This window comes from Syzygium oleosum, unplaced genomic scaffold (assembly GCF_021117445.2).
Source record: "Syzygium oleosum isolate NSW1041296 unplaced genomic scaffold, Sole_v2.1 Sole_v2.05, whole genome shotgun sequence".
NCBI lineage: Eukaryota > Viridiplantae > Streptophyta > Magnoliopsida > Myrtales > Myrtaceae > Syzygium > Syzygium oleosum.
In genome coordinates, this window is record NW_026607489.1 from 6,985,127 (window position 1) to 6,989,284 (window position 4,158).

The window sequence follows — 4,158 nt, forward strand, 5'->3', positions numbered from 1 at the left end:
TGGTAATAAGGATAATATTATAATTTTGGCCTTTTGGCTTTATTATAAATAGACAACTTAGGGTCACATTGACCTAACTAAGCATTTAGTTTAATTTTTTGACTATCTAACATGGTATTAGAGCTAGTGTTATCCCTTTCGTGAATATGCGTGGTCAAAATTCCATGTGAATGTGCGTAGTCAAAATTTCACACGCCGCTCACAATCCGACATCTCCGCTCTGAACAACGTTGTCAGGATGGTAGGGCAAACTAGATTAGACAAATCCTTGATTATGTCGAGAGTAAGATCGAAAAGCTCATATCCTGGTTACACGTTGACTCCATGTTGGTTTAATCACTTTTGGAACCCAACAACATCCACATTTTTTTTCATTAAAAGTGAATTAGTCACGACCATAGAGGAATATAATATCTATTAAAATATATCTCAATTTTGAGCCTAAAAAGAAAAGTTTCATAATTCATGTAGGTTTCTTATTTTGAATAGGTTTCCTAATTAAATGATTTCTTAGTTGTAGAAGGTTTCCTAAAAAGAGGTTTACTATGTTGGATCATGCTCTTGTCTATATATAAGAAGTGTGACTTCTTATGAAGATCATCAAAGAGGAGCTTCTGCTTATGAATTACACTTTGAAGATATCCGAATATGTTGTAGCCAATTAAATTCTTTTAATAAGAATTTGTGTCAATTCCTTCATGAGATAGAAAGATTATTTTATGAGGAATTGTGAGGTTAAACACTGCGTGAGTTAGTAAGTGTAATTGAGGGTTAGGAAACACTGAGAGTGTTTGAATGACTCGAGTGTGGTTGTAATCTCCATTGTATAACTTGATCTATAGTAGAATTCATTACCGCTCTCCCTGTGAACGTAGGTTACAACGATCGAACAACGTAAATTTGGTATCCGATTTTTTTTTCTTATTCTGTCGTATTATTGTTCGATCATTTAACTTCCACGACAACATCGCCATAGGAATTTATCCCATCACTTAGCTCGTTAGACCCCCTGTCATCGCAATGTTTTTGAAAATCAAAACTGTTGATATGGAGAAAATTTTGAAAGCTTACATCAATGCTTGCCCACTCGCATTTTTAGGCGAACGATATTCATATGTGACACAGCAGCGCTTGCCTGTGGAGCAAGATACAAGAAGTAGACCACTACACAAAACATAGGGACTTCACATTTCTACTGTAGCAAGATACAAGAAATCGAGCGCTTTATTATGCGAGTACGTACCTCCTGCAATACCAATAAACAGTTCATATTAGCACGATTTTGCCTGAGATTACGTCAATATAAGCAAAATGGATAGAGTTGCTTGGAGTTTGAATTCTGTTAAGATCTCATATTATTGGGTTATAAACTGGAGCGTAAGTACGTACATTTGCATCCAGGGGAAGGCTTCGGTATGCCTGGTTCCGCTAAACCTGCGCGCAAAATGCAAACCAGTGCACTAGTGTAAATCACAAGAAATGCATGAGAAACAATTAAAGCTATAAAAATGACAGAGATTATTCCAAGGAGGAAATAAAGGAAAAAACGAAAGAAAAACGTCGTTACCACGCCCGCAGTTGGGTGCTGGGCCTGAAGCGAGGATTATGAAATGAAGGACCAGAACCACGAGATTGCGCAAGAATATCGCCATCGAAGGAGAAGAAGCAATAGTCTTGAGTGCCATTTCTTTTCCCTCTCCTTTCTTTTTTCCCCTTTTCTACGTACCCTCTCGTTCTTCTGCGATGTGCAGTGCAGTGGGCTTGGTTTCTCAAGAGCTCCGTCGCTGCTTATATAAGCAAACGATACCTGCTTGATGCATGGAGTTTGCTTGATTAACGTGTGAAGCGGGACGGAGAAATTAGAGGTCTGTGCCAAAAGTCCTGCCGCCTATGAACTTTCCCAATTGACAATGATATGCACTTTGTATTTCCGGAGTTTCAGCTGCCATCTATGACCACTGTTCAAGAAATTCATGAGAAGTTGCTGTCCGGTGTCTAGTTTCGTAGTCCGAGTTTTTAATGGACTCAAACTTGGTCCACATGGTGTGGCCTCTAATTCATCATTCACATTGTAGTCATAGCTCTAGTGTAAGTTCAGTTTAGTCTACACTATGGTACACACCCATGCTTCGTACTGGTTTTATCTTTTCTAATGTTTAAGATATTTGTATTAACTATAGTTGCTTCTCTAACATTGCGCATTCGTCTTGTATGGGAATACGATATTTTTGGAGTTGTCATAGTGACAATAATCACTCGATCTGATGTAGAGATAAAATCACTGGAAAAAAAATATCGCAAAAAATTGATATATATAATATTGTGGTATTTATCATAAAGTGAATCATCTTTCATATAAGTTCACTTTACAATGTATATAAATTTTATATATGTCCTATTTTGCTATCTATTAAGATAATTCCGCCTACTCGGAGTACGAAACTCGGTGCGAAAATCACTATACAACATATCTTCCTCTTTATTCCGCATAAAATAAATAGAGGGAACATGATTATCAACGTTATATGTAAAACACATTAAATAAATGGAAAGAAAAGAGTGAATTTCGTTTTTTTTTCATCTTTTCAACGGTTTTTCCAACATTAGGTCAACTCAAGGTCGTCAAGACTTGGTCCGAAGGTGCTTCAAGGTCCACAAATGCGCTCAATACCTACCATTCAGATTGCTCTTTGTCTGGGAAAATTATCCAAAAAGTATAAACCTATTGCACTTTCAATAATTCAGTCATAAATCTTTTGATTTTGCTAATTAAGTTCTAAATATTTTTGCATTTTGCTAATTGAGTCTATTTGGCCAATTTTGGCCGAAATTCATTGACGTGGATGCCAGTAGTTTTGCATAGTATGGCCGGTACTGGCATTGACAATTTATAATAATATTTTAATAAGTTTTTGAACTTATTTATTAATTTTTTTCCTTTTTTCTTTTTTTTTCCGTGGCCGAGTACGAGTCTTCAAAAAGCCTGGGATTTCAATAGATCCATGCGATTCTTCCCAGCCCTAGGAGAGTGGGCGGAAATGTACATTTTCATAAGTCCTTTTCATAATCAATTGTAAAGTTTCACAAGTGCTATCATATGAATGACTTTACATTCATAATCAATTGTGAATCTCTCTCTAAACTATAAAAGCCGTGTCCATTGAAATATAATTGATTCATCTATCAAGTCTAGTGTTGTAATCATTACAAGCTTCAGAGACTAATCACAAAGAAAGAAATGCCGACTTTTTCTTCTGGCACTGACAGTCTAATTGCAAGTTTTGCAACCCACCAACTGAACCTGGACCAAGATTTGATTGAATCTTGGACCTTGGAGCCCATATTTTAGGTGACTAATGGACCATAACAAGATCATTACATATTGCGATCCCTTTCCATAAAAATGTAAAGTTAAGATCAAACTTGAGGGCCTTCCATTTTTTCTTCTGAAGCAAGATACATGAAGTCGACCACGTTATTATGCGAGTAAGCACCTTCTGCAACGCCAATGAACAGTTCAAATTAGGAGGGATTTGCCTGAAAATATGTCAGTATAAGCAAGTTGGATATACTTTTTCGAATTTGGAGTCCTGTTAAAATATCATATTATCGGGTGTATCGACTGTAATGAAAGTACATACATCTACATCCCGGGGAATGCTTCGGTTTGCTTGGATTTAATGCATCTGCATGCAAAATGCAAATGATTTAAGATTTTGCTTTTCTCTTTCCTTTATGAAAAGCAAATGAAGAACAGCACATCCGCCAGTGTAAATCGCGAAAAATACATTAAAAAAGATTAATGCTATAAAAAAATTAAAGAGATTATTCAGAAGAGGACAAAAAAAAAAAAGTTCTTCACCCGGGCATCGGCCTGCTGAGACGATTTTGAAATGAAGGACCAGAACCATGAAAATGCACAAAAATCTCGCGATCGAAGGAGACAAAGCAATAGTCTTGGGTGCCATCTCTTTCTCCTTCTTTTTCTTTATTTTCCCTCTTCTTCTTTTTTTTCCTTTTTTTGGTGTTACCCTCTTGTTTTTTCTTACGATGTGCAGTAAGCTTGGTTTCTGAAGAGCTCCATCGCTGCTTATATAGGCCAATGATATACGTTTTGTGCGTCGAATTTGCTTGAGTAACGTGTAAAAGGGGACGTAG

At 36.6% G+C, this 4,158-nt stretch overlaps 1 long non-coding RNA gene across 1 annotated transcript; it reads right to left on the reverse strand.

Annotated features, from left to right (window-relative positions):
* Positions 1 to 1,023: 1,023 nt before the first annotated feature.
* LOC115676484 (uncharacterized) lies at positions 1,024 to 1,748 on the reverse strand. Its single transcript, XR_004005147.2, has 3 exons — positions 1,568 to 1,748; positions 1,390 to 1,434; positions 1,024 to 1,246 (listed from the first exon to the last, which is right to left on the reverse strand). It is a non-coding gene; the product is annotated as an uncharacterized LOC115676484 (long non-coding RNA).
* Between the last annotated feature and the right edge of the window lie 2,410 nt (positions 1,749 to 4,158).